Source organism: Lissotriton vulgaris, chromosome 11, assembly GCF_964263255.1.
Source record: "Lissotriton vulgaris chromosome 11, aLisVul1.2, whole genome shotgun sequence".
Lineage (NCBI taxonomy): Eukaryota > Metazoa > Chordata > Amphibia > Caudata > Salamandridae > Lissotriton > Lissotriton vulgaris.
Window position 1 is genome coordinate 264,611,720 of NC_141699.1, and position 12,055 is coordinate 264,623,774.

Sequence of the window (12,055 nt, forward strand, 5' to 3'; positions counted from 1 at the left end):
TGGCTTAAAGTTGAGTGAGATGCCCTCAGATATACCCACATGACATGAGACCACCTAGCCCTAGGGACAGGCCCTCTCCTGATTTGTGTACTCACCAGTGTCTATCTCCCATAGCATACTGTGAAGCCATTACAACTGGAAATATTTATGAGACTCAGGGAATCTCTTGTCCATGAAGAAAACGATAAAATTGTAGACAATAGGAAGGGACATTACAGTACCTCTACTTGTCTATCAAACACATATATCAATGTATTACTGAGTGTATTCTCTCACATATGACCCCATGTCAGCGTTGCACTACCTGATGCATGTCAGCAGCCACTTAATGAACTTCCACTATTCCACATGGGCATGTCACCTAAAATTATACTCACACCTCAGTGGTATGTAATACCATATTGTGAGTCAGTTTTGTAAGTACTCCGACCATATATGTCATTGCCTTATCATCTGGAACCGAGCAATTACAATCAACAATGTATTTGATTATGTGTGACCCACCCATGTCTCTAAACCCCTGTCTTGTGTAGGAGAGTAGGGTCTGCTTCCTATGGTTACCCCCACTTTTTGCTGTGATTCTCTAGTTTTTCGACTTTGATCTGGCTGTGGCCCTGCCACTCAGGCCCACAGCCTAGCTGTTCTCACTCTAAATTGATACCATGTACTTTACGTACATACCAGATTGGTTACTGGGTCACCCTTGTGAGCCCCTGTATAGTGTACCCTAGGTACCCAGGGTATAGGTGCACCCTAGGCCTACCAGGGGCTGCCGCATGTATTGTGACATCCCTGGTTTGCCTTCCAAACTGACACCACAGGTCTGTTCACACAGCCTGGGTAAGGTGGTGTAATCACCCCTTACTTAGATATAGTATACCTATATCTATATACCTATATAGACACATATACACCTATAAGCCACTCCTAAGGCAGACCTCGACAATCCTGGAGGTAGAGTGCTTTGTTTTATGTGAGAGGGTGCCCTAGCATGAGCTGAGCCCCTCTGCAGCTTTCGGAACAATCTCCTTATAGCTGTTCTATGATATAGCCATACCATATACTCTTAAGTGCATTATAATCCTCGCGGTTAATGCTAACTTTGGTTTGGCTTTATCAAACCAACATGAGTCCCTTGCTCACTGCACCATCAGGATTCAAGCAAGCCGGGCCAAAGACGGCTGTAATGCCAGAAACCGGTCCCCGGAAGCTTGTTTCCTTTCCAGTAAAAGAATTGGCTTGGTAGTTTGGTCTGCCCTGTTCCCAAGATGCACTGGGCCAGGGACAGACTAATTTGCATGTAGCCAGGTTCTGAGCTGGGATGGTGCAGAGAGCTAAAAAACCGTGATGGATCAAGCCCTGATCTGTTGACTGGGTACGAGTGTTCTGCTTAATTCAGATACTCTGTCCATCACCACCCCCTTTTCTGAATCGTTTTGTTCACCATAAGCGTGGAAGGGTATGCTCAGACATGAGTCCCTTGCTCACTGCACCATCAGGATTCAAGCAAGCAGGGCCGAAGACGGCTGTAATGCCAGAAACTGGTCCCCGGAAGCTTGTTTCCTTTCCAGTAAAAGAATTGGCTTGGTAGTTTGGTCTGCCCTGTTCCCATGATGCACTGGGCCAGGGACAGACTAATTTGCATTTAGCCAGGTTCTGAGCTGGGATGGTGCAGTGAGCTAAAAAACGGTGATGGATCAAGCCCTGATCTGTTGACTGGGTACGAGTGTTCTGCTTAATTCAGATACTCTGTCCATCACCACCCCCTTTCTGAATCCCTAGGTACCCATGGCATAGGTGCACCCTAGGCCTACCAGGGGCTGCAGCATGTATTGTGCCATCCCTGGTTTGCCTTCCAAACTGACACCACAGGTCTGTTCACACAGCCTGGGTAAGGTGGTGTAATCACCCCTTACTTAGATATAGTATACCTATATCTATATACCTATATAGACACATATACACCTATAAGCCACTCCTAAGGCAGACCTCGACAATCCTGGAGGTAGAGTGCTTTGTTTTATGTGAGAGGGTGCCCTAGCATGAGCTGAGCCCCTCTGCAGCTTTCGGAACAATCTCCTTATAGCTGTTCTATGATATAGCCATACCATATACTCTTAAGTGCATTATAATCCTCGCGGTTAATGCTAACTTTGGTTTGGCTTTATCAAATCATGTTGTGTAAGGTGTCAAACACTTTGGAACACTAACCCCCCCCCCACCAGTGGTGGTGGTGGGGGTAGCATTCCGCCCTTCTAGAGGGAGAAGACATGTAGTTACTGGTAAACCCAGTTAAAGTTAAACAGAGTGTCAGCGTCACAAAATGGATGCTGCTGCCACAGACACAAGTCTGCCCTCTTGCTGCTGGACGAAACTCCAGCAGGGGAGGCCTGGACAATAGGTTTCCTGTCCAGGGAGGTGCTGGCACCTCCCCAGACAGGCTTTAGTGTATTGGGGCAGGGAGGGCTGCATTCAGTGAATGTTTTACAGACACTGCCTGGGGCACACAAGATGCTCCATGCATTTCCCAGTTCAATCCAGTTGCTGGGGCACTCTGCCCCAGCTCTGGTGCGAAACTGGACAAAGGGAAATGGGTGTAGTGTAGTTCCTAGTTTCCCACTAGGCCCTGCGCATTGGAATAACATAAACAGTAGTATCGACGTGGAACTGCGGATATTCCAGGCCTCCACTGACTATGCTAAACTTAATTGGGTTGTGTTACCAACTAGCTCAGAGGTCACTGGAAACTTTCTTCTCTGCATAGGAAGTGATCAGCTTCCTTGGCACAGACAAGAAGGGATTCAGTTTTCCAACAACCGTGCAACATGACAACTTTGCTCCTCAGATCAAGAGTCGATCTCTAGGGTCGTGTGAAACAATAGACATAGATTTCACTCAGTCAGTCTAGTGCAGTTTACTTTCACAGTATGTAGAGAATAGAGAGACGGGCGTTTGTCAATAAAGGGTTAACATTTATTGAACAGTCTTTCTTCTCGTACAAGAGAAATGTATTGCCACAATTGCAATAATTGTTATTATAAAAAGTACGTACAGTAAGATAAGTATTGCGAAATAGAACTGTAAAAGCATTGATATGGTTTCTTAGCCATACAATGGTTTAAAAGTAATAAAACATATATACAGTCATATATACATTAGGCTAACATACTCAACTGGTGCTTCTAACTAAGCCTACCCCAGTGTGCCTGACCTAAGCCTAACACATGAGAAGGGGGAGTAAGTAAGTAGCTTAAGTTAAGTTGGTTTTGCCAAGGTTTGTTTCAAGAATTCTCGTCTAAGGGTTTAGTCAACACCATACCTCTGAATAGAATGATGGAGGATTGGTATCTCCTTCAGGGGTCTCTCTCGATATCCCAGTCACCCGCGAGGGTAAACCGGAAGTGCCGGGACTGGATTTCTCTGCACGAGAAAGGCAGCGGCTTCTCTCAGCGCGTCGAGGAAGGAGGGGTGACAGCGTCCGCGGGCAGCTGGAATCGGCTGGATGTCTTCGCAGAGGACGGCTGCTCGGCTCCTTAAGCGTACTGCACCATAGTTCGCGCTGTAGCGGCGATAATGGTAATCAGCAGCTTCACCACCACAGGATAGCAGGCTGCAGCGACAGAGTGCTAGTTTTTACCAACACAGGGTCATGCAGGCAGCTGGCATCAGCAACAGGCAACGAACTCACAGCTCGTATCTCTCTCATTGCTTAAGGCAACGTTGGTAATATTTATACCTGACAGGTGCCGGGTTTGACGCAAGTTTGCTGGACATAAGACGTCAATTAAAGATGTCACTAGGAAGTGACAGTTATCAGTTGCTCATTAGAGTTCCATTACTAATCAAAACATAGCAAGCGGGGATTTCCAGGTTTGCTAAGTTTTTATCTTGTTGAAGAACTCGGAGTGTTATCTAGGAATATCAGATAGTGACTGCTGCTCTGTCATTGCACTAATTGGTCGCAAAGGAAGTAGCAGAGAGTCATGCTGGAATGTGGCTCTGTTCGTGTGAGGCCAGAGATGACTTTTCAGAAAATCGCACTTGAACGGTTATGCCAATATAGGGAATAAATGGATTTATAGCCGAATAGGGGCATAAGGTCACAGTATCGATCAGGAACCTAGATAAGCACGCAACACCCACTCCACGTTTTCATGTCCATCAAAATTACTAAAACTAAGCAATTAGATGTATGTGTAACATTGCCCACCCCAAAATACATAAATGCATTCGAAATAGGCGTACTTGTAATACATGGAATTTAGGTACTGTACGTTTTTTAAAGCATAGTAATCATTCAAAAGGTATTGCATATGAAATCAATGAACGATTATGCATAAAGAATTACACATGAAGTATCTCTGACAGAAGAAATGCGAGATAAATCATCACATAAAAATGCATTGTAATAACATGTGTGCTAGAGGCTGGTGTTATGTTGTTATATCTCTAGACGTGTTTAGAAATAGAAGTGTGAAGCTTCTGTTCTCTAAGAATAGTTTTTACGTTAAGCAAAGAATTGTTCGTGCCAAAAAGAGAGGGTCAATATTTTTTAAAAAAAATTGTCCAATTCAAAGAAAATAGATTTCCAAAGCTCCTGGCAGTTTTTGTTGAACAAAACTGAAGGCCGAATTCAGAGTTCATGGGAACGCTGTGTGTCGGAAAGCTTCTCAAAAGTTATTGTTTCTCTATGGGTGAGAACATCGTATCAGACAGGCTCGCAAAGAATTGGTCTACAAAATCAGGTGATAGTTCAACCAAATTAGATAGCGCTGTAACTTGGCAGGTGTGAGAATGATTGCTGTCATCGAAGGCAGGACCAGCAATGCTCACAGAACGTTGTACCTGGATGATGTTGCTTTTGTCACTTGCTCCACTGTTACCACTTGGCTGTAGTACAGGAGTCTCCACGGATGCCGTCATCAGGATTGGTAGCCGCTGGGGACAACACAATGCGTGAGCCGTTATTGGACTGAGCAAAGTATCGACGTCCATTGGTACTGCTGATGGAAGTGAAAGACAGATGTCCAACACGCATTCATCGCCGCAAAGCATACACCGTAGCACAGGTAAAATGCAATTTTGCCATATCGGTCTGAATGAAAGGAACCAGGTCATGTTTAGATCTCTCAACCTGGCCAATCCGAGGACGTTAGTTATCCTGTCCCTGTAGCGCATTGCTAGGATTGTCTCTTCCATTCCCATGGGAGCTATGTCTGAGCCGAGGCTTGCCATATCGTAGCAGAAGGGTCAAAAATAGAATCCCTGCAACGAGTCCCAAAAATAGTGGAATGCCGCCAAAAATGGAGTGCACAAAATTAGGAAAGATTCCCAAAATTGCCTGGAAGGGTGTTAGCAGTCCCGTAAAGACTGTCTTAAATATGCCTGGGATGCTTGTTGCACTAGACATGTTAAGGAGTTGGCTGAACATTTCTACGAAATGCACGGGGCAATTTGTTGATAAAAGGTCATGGACTTCAGTAGCCGTCCTTGCGACTAGAAGATCATACGTCTCTTTAGATGACGTTATAGGCACTGTTGTCTGTAAAAGCACAGATTTCATTTTGCTTAATGTATCAATTCGTATAGAATAGAGATTCAGACGAGGCCAGAGGGGAGTCACTATGTCTGGAGGCCCGCTCGGGAACAATGCTTGCATACAACATTTGACCATGGACGTTACTTGTACTAGATAACTTTTTCCGGGCGCGAGGCCACAACACCTGTGATCCGTTCTAAGAATGTAACTCCCGTTTGCGAGTTGCATAAAGAAGGGCTCTATCTGAGTTGCAGGTGTGACTAGCTGGTGGCATGAAAGGTTGTTTGAATTTCCATCACATGCTCCGTGTAAATTAATACCCTGACACAAAAGTATACCGCTTAGTGAATGTTTACAGTTATTACCACTAAGAAATACATTTTTGTCGCTGTCACTATAGCAAGAATGAGTGTATGGTAATTTCCATTCGGATTTTACATATCCCTTACCCAATTGTTCATATTGGCCAGCAGGTATGTACTCAAAGCATTTATGAAATCGGAAAGTTGTTATCGGAATTGTGATAATTCCGTGTATTATCCATTCAATGACAGGACTCTCTGACATTGTCAATGGTAATCTCTCGAGTTTCTCGATGCTCAAGATTGTATAGTCTGCTCCTTTCTGTGCCAAACTGATCTGTTTATCAGTAAGGTTAAAACTGGAAAATAATGACGTTGTGTTGATTAAACGCCAAGGCACATAGCCTGAACGAAGATTTTGCAGCGTCCAGCCTAATTCTATAATAGAGCGTAATTGAGACTGGCCATGTTGTAACATTAGCAAATCTCTGTCTATCACATCAAAGGCAGAGGATACAATATTGTCCAAAGAATATATTCTGGAAGACAGAGTCATTAACCCATTGTCTACCACAGAAAGTGATTTCTCCAAATTAATACGATCAATTTCTCGTATTTTTTCAGCAGTTTCAATTTGCTTTACTTTCCAAGCCTCGTTTTAAGCTGCATAGATACTGGTCGCTATGAAACGCTTTTGACGCTGTTTGCGTGGTCCAAGAATGAAATCGCGCAAATCAGCACCATCTTTTAATAAAGACAAGTGTTGCTTAATTTCAGCCAGTGTGGATGTAGTTAGCCATTCTAGGCAGAGTTTCCCTACACTGTATGTTGTTATAATCCCTGGATGTTGTCTCTGGGAATATCTTGGGTCCAATCTGGTCATTTTTAAACCCTGTGTTTTATTCAGGAACCTATGTTGACAGCTATTTGTGTCTGTAGGCCAGATTAACCACTTTTTCCAATCAGGATGTGTTCTGTTGAAATGTAAAATTTGTGACACGTCTAACTCAATATCAGCTGTTGCATTTTCAGGTATTGGCTTTGGTATAGACGGTGTTTTAAGGTCTTTGATCTTAGCTAGGCCAAGACAAGATGTTTGGTGTACAGTGTCATTTAAAAATAACATTTGTTCTGGTATCATGCAGGTTCTAAATAGTGCTTCAATGCCTTGCACCTGCCAATCTTTTGTACCCCAAATTGTTTTCGTTTCAATATTATTTTTCCAATAATCAAAACCAAATGTCATCATTTTGTCATAAAATGCTTCTGAATATATCAATTTAGAATTTGTTAGTATTGTTTTCATTCCTGTTTTATCTAACAGTTTATAATAAAACGTTTCTGCATTACTGGTGTTAAACCCTGAGAAGTACTTGAATTTCTCAAAAAATGCTTTAGAACTGCTTTTAGGTGGTGTAGCACAATGTTCCCATTGATTATACATAAAAACATTTCTAGGCTGTGCCGATTTATGCAAGTAATGATCCCCATAATGGGTATAACAGAATAACTGCTCATAACTAGATGAACCTTGTAAATAATCATGATCTGTGAATCTAGCTGACATTACTAAATCAGACATCATGTCATTAATACTGTTAAAGTTCCAATCATCAGAGAATGTACTTGGTGTCACAAAGTCACTTAAGGAAACCTTTAGTTGATGAGGATACTTCAGGATTTCGACCGGACCATAGATCTCATAGTCTGTTTTCTCCCATACTACCCCACCAGGTATTGGAATTGCTGTGACATTTACTGTTGACAGTTCTCTTTTCTTCACGTGGGATGATCTGTGTGGTTTCAGGACTAGGTTGATGTTCTGACTTGCTGTGTCCATTGTAATATATTTTCCTTCAATGAATTTTCCCAAACACAGTACCATGATGAGCCAAAGCAGGAGGAAAAATACACCTAGACCGAACCAGAACTCTAGCCAAGCGCGAGCGCCATCTTTGAGCGTCCAGGTCACCTGGGACGCCGAGACGACGCTATTTAATGCTCGCTGGTGCGCGCAGCGGTAACGCGCAGCGGAGCGCCTTCCCTGCGCCTGAGTCGTGCCAGAGTCCTGCCCGTCTGCGCTCGTCCGCGTCTCGGAGGCGGACGAGGCCGGACTCTGGCTATTGGCTCATGCTGTCTGCCTGCCTAGAGGCTGACTTCCTGCTGCTCCAGGATGATCGCGTATAGCGCAGCTACCTTGTATGCTCTACGCCCCTCTCGCTCTGACTGTCTGGCTCTTTTCCCCGGTGGTCGCCGGCTAGGCAAGGGCTGCCCCGTGTGTAACTGGCGCCCCACAGTACCACCTACCTGTGTTCCATCTACCCCTCCCCAATATTTCCATTGCGCGTTGCTTAACACCAGGTCCCTTCCTCGTCACACCTCGGATATTTGGGATCTTCTTACGCAGTCCAAGATCTCCTGTTTATTTTTAACTGAGACTTGGTTGGGAGTGGGTTCGGAACCCGATATTGCCTGTGCCGTTCCGCCGAACTATTCCATCTTAAGGAGGGATAGAACTGAGGGAAGAGGCGGCGGGGTGGCTCTGATAGTGGACAAGGCTTTTGATTGTTCCTCCTTTGCGGTGGACAACATTGCCGGCTGTGAAGCCTTAGGTTTTACGCTCCACCTATCGGCGTCCCAGACCTGCACAGGCATTCTCCTCTATAGACCCCCTGGTCCCATTGGGTCCTTTTTTGAGGATCTGCAGTCGGCCCTATCAGTACCATGCATGCGTTCTGCGCATTGCATGCTATTAGGCGACTTAAACTTGCATATGGACTGTCTTACAGACGCTGAAGCTGACAAACTCCGTGATATCACGGCGATGTTAGGGCTAGCCCCTTTTAACCACAGCCCCACTCACGTGAAAGGCCACACGTTAGATGTTATCTTTTCCTCTAGGCCTATTGAGGCGTCCCCTCCATTCCCGGTCCTTTGGTCAGATCATTATCTGATAAACTTTGCCTTAATGCTGGACTCTAAACCTAGCCAAAGGGCTCCGAAGGTAGGGCCCCGGCAGTCCAGAGCTTTCCATCTTGTGACAGCAGATATGCTTTCCGATGCTCTTGGCCAATACCCGTGTCATCTGACCGGGGTTCTGGAAGCCGACTTAATCCTGGTCCAGAACTGGATGCAGGCAAGATTCGAGGAGCTGGCCCCTTTGAGGGCTGCTAGAACAGCCCCTGACCTTAACTCTGCTCCTTGGTTCTCCTCCACTCTACGCATAATGCGACAGGATTGCAAGAAGTTGGAAAGGCGCTGGCGGCGCAAGTATGATCTTGTGGAGAAAACGAAATACCGCGACGCGATAAAGGCATACTACAAACAGATTGCCGCAGCTAAAAAGAGTTATCTCGAACAGAGAATCGACAAAGCCGATAATACCAGCCGGGAACTCTTTAGAATTGTGAGGGAGTTTGTCAATCCAGTTGCAGGTACCCCCGTCCATTCACACACGGAGGAATGGATCAAACAGCTGGCCGACTTTTTTGTGGCCAAAATTCTAAAGATTCAGGACACCTTTCCTTCTGTGGACTCCCGCATGGCCGACGCCGCTTTAGGGGGTAAGCCGACCCACTTAGATCCCTCTCAGGCTAACTCAGGGCCCACACTATCCGTCTTTCCCCAGCTGTCCTGCGAAACTTCGCTGGAGCTGCTATCTCGGTTGAAATCTGGCTCGCCACTGGATGCTTGTCCGGCGAAATGCCTGGGCAGGGTGGCCTCAGCATTGAACAGCTTGCTGAACCCCCTGCTGAATCTATCATTGAGCTCGGGGGTGGTCCCACGACAGTGGAAACACGCACTCATTCTGCCGCTGATTAAGAAGCCTCTGCTTGACCCCCTGCAATGGGCTAACTACCGTCCGATCTCCCTCCTCCCTGCTCTGGCGAAGGTGTTGGAGAAACATGTTCAGCACACTCTATCCACCTTTATTGAGAACAACAACCTGCTGCATGACTCCCAGTCCGGCTTTCGTGCAAACTACAGCACGGAGACCGCTCTGGTTGAGGTTACTGACGCCATCAGGGAGACACTCGATCATGGGGGAAGGGCGATGCTAGTCATGTTGGACCTATCGGCGGCGTTCGACACCGTCCCACACGCCGGCCTTCTCTCAAGACTCAGGGAGATTGGTCTGCGAGGGACGGTGTTGGACTGGTTTCAATCCTTTCTTGCCGACCGCCGACAGGTGATCTGGGCTCCGCCGTTCTTGGCCGAAATGCCTTCGCTGGAGGTGGGGGTGCCTCAAGGATCTATCTTGAGCCCCACCATTTTCAACATATATATGGCCCCTCTAGCGGAGGTAGCGGAGGCGTTTGGGGCCCGGGTCATCTCATACGCTGATGACACCCAGCTCTTGTTCACCTGCAGGAAGGGAGAGGTCTTCGACGGCGGCAGAATCAAGGACTGTCTAAGCGCAGTCTTTGCGTGGTTTCAGCGACACAGCCTGAAATGCAACTCAGACAAGTCTGAGCTGCTCTTCTTCGGCTGTGCCCCAGACCCGGGCTGGAAGACATGGTGGCCCCAGGACATGTTCCCCCCAGAGACACCATCTGCCCAAGTAAAAAATCTCGGAGTGGTGTTTGATGATGACCTCTCTTTTCGTCCTCACATCCTGGGATTAGCAGGGAAATGCTTCAGCATCCTCAAGATGCTTAGGAAATTTCTTCCCCTGCTTTCACTGCAGTACCGTAGGAATGTAGTTCAGGCGTTGGTGGGATCACGCCTGGACTATGCAAATGCGCTCTTTGCGGGCCTACCTAAATATCTGTTATCTAGGATGCAGATTGTACAGAATTCGGCGGCCAGAGCCATCTATGGCCTGCCCAGGAGAGCCAGTGCCTCAGCGCTTTTAGCCAGGCTGCACTGGCTGCCTATCGCGGGGAGAATTAGATTTAAACTCCTCACTTTGGCGTTTAAAGCTCTCCATGCGATTGGTCCTCACTATCTGAGGAAGCGTACCGCTTTCTATGTGCCACGGAGGTCTTTGCGGTCGGCCGAACTGGCCAAAATGGAGGTGCCTGTGGTCAAACGTGTCCGGATGGGAGGTCGCTCCTTCCAATACGTGTCAGCTTGCCTGTGGAACGAACTCCCACTTCTCCTTCGGAAAGCAAACAACCTCTTGGCTTTCAGGAAGGAGCTGAAGACTTTGCTCTTCACCGAGTAACCCGCGATAACTGTAGTGTGTCTGCCTTGGTTTTTCTCTGTTTTTAGGGGCCTCTTTGCTAAAGCGCCGGGACACCCTTTGGGGTAGCCGTGCGCTCTAAAAGTTTGGCTAACATTAACATAGCCAAGGGGAAATTAGGTAGATTTCCTTCAGTTGATGAAAGAGTTCCGTTGCTTTTTCTTTAAAAGACTTTTTTGTTTCTGGCATCACTTCGGGGTCGTTTAAATCTTCAGAGAAGTTGTCGAAGTTGATGAAATAACCAGAGGCAGTTCTGTCAATTGATGGGATTGTTCTTTCAATCTGTCTCTCGGTAGCACTTTCTGATGCCACATCATTGTAGACTGGTGTTGTTTCTTGACGAACTGTTTCAATCTGTGTTTCAAGAGGCACGAGTTCCATGGCATTATTGCATAGTCCTTCATTGTGCACTGCAGGCTGATCGAATGTGATTAGTCTTTCAGTTTGAACCTCTTGGATTGTTGCAAGTTTGGGTATTCTGTTGTTTCTTGGGAGTCCACTGGGCCTACTGTTGATTATAGGCCACATGCTTGTGGTTTTACCAGATCGATAGACACGACTCTGTTCTCCTTTTTACCAGCAAGGGGCGGTAGCACAACTGATCTTGTTCCGGTGACTGCTAAGACAGGTACTGCTTTTCTGTAAGAAGGCCCAAATTCCTTCTTAACCGCGATCTTTTCTCTGACTAGATCCCCAATCTTTGGAATCCAGACAGGCCTTGCTGGGGCTGTTGCGGGTGGTGCCTCGTCAGTGGTACTTGGCTGTTGCTTTAACTTTATGTTGCTTAATGATTTTCTTGTTTCATTCAGTTCCTGTAAAACAGCCAAACGATCTTTTACATCAGAGTCTGTTGTTTTTTCTTGTACCACTGACATCTGACTATCGAGGTCCTGAACGTTCATTCTAATTCCGAACAATAGTTCGTATGGGCTGAAACCTTTTAGAGAATTTCTTGGCATGTTGTTAAGACTAGTCTGGACACTTATTAAATGTTTGACCCACCCAGCGCCTGAACCTAATACCTTCGCT